The sequence below is a fragment of the Triturus cristatus genome, chromosome 1_1, assembly GCF_964204655.1.
Source record: "Triturus cristatus chromosome 1_1, aTriCri1.1, whole genome shotgun sequence".
In the NCBI taxonomy this organism is placed as follows: Eukaryota; Metazoa; Chordata; class Amphibia; order Caudata; family Salamandridae; genus Triturus; species Triturus cristatus.
In genome coordinates this window covers 107,193,469-107,194,675 of record NC_140579.1, presented here as the reverse complement: position 1 = coordinate 107,194,675, position 1,207 = coordinate 107,193,469, and positions in this window count along the sequence as shown.

Genomic DNA, 1,207 nt, shown 5'->3' with positions numbered 1-1,207 from the left:
TTAAGGAACATACTTCCATATTATTTTGATTCTGGAGTGTTTGAGAAAAAGCAACAGGGGAGTTAGTAGAGGAAGGAAAATTGGCATAAATATTTAATATCTTTTCCCGAAAATAGGAGGCCAGAGAATTACATAGCTCCTGGGATTCCTGGGGTGTCTGTCTGCAGGCTTTAGGGGAGAAAAAATCCCGGACAATACTAAACAGTGTTTTCTGAGAGTTACTCGCATTGTCAATTTGGCTGATGATAAATTGCTGTCTAGCTGCTTTTAAATTCAGGTGGTATTTAGACAGTGCCTTCTTATACAGTGCTCTGTTTCCCTCTGTCTTGCCGGTGCGCCATCTCCTTTCCAGACGCCGACAACTGGCCCTTTCTAACTTCAATTCTCCTGAATACCAGGGGGTCGAAACTCTTCGAGTAGCAGGATTCATTAGTTTATTAGGAATAACTGCGTCAAAAACTACTTCCAACGCCGTATTAAAAGTCTCCAATTATTTGTTGACATCCATAGTATGGCCTGATTGATCGAGAGAAAAGATCTCATTAAATGCCACAGGAGTAAGATTGTCCCACCTCCTACGTAGGATTTGGGGTTGTTTGATGGGCCGCTTTACACAGGATTCGACCAGGAGAGATATGTGGATCGGGATCATATAATGGTCAGTCCATAGGAGAGGGTCTGGAAGGTCACAATGAATCCGGTCAGAGTTGGAAAATACAAGGTCCAATAGATGCCCAGCATTATGGGTAGGACCTATTATTCTTTGAGTGAGGCCTATAAGTTTAAGGGAGGCAAATAATTTAATTACTTCTGGGTCATCTACTTTTTCCCCGTGAAAATTAAAATCTCCCAACAGGAGGAAGGTATTTGCTGACAGTACATGAAGTGCAAGGTATTCTACTAGCATGTCTACAAATTTCATTTTTGATCCTGGTGGCCGATATACTAAGGCTCCATACCAGGTGTCAGACGGGGAAACCGCGACTTTAAAAATCCCTAGTTCTAAGTAGTCATTGCAAACCGAGAAAACCCATTTTACCTCAAGGTCTTTTTTAAAAGCGATGGCAATTCCTCCTCCTTTTTTATTACCCCGATACAGGTGAATAAATTTGTAATTCTCTGGAATCGCCAGAGTGATCATCGCCAGGTTAGTGGGGCCTAGCCATGTTTCAGTAAAGAAACACAAGGTGGGGTCATATAATGTCAT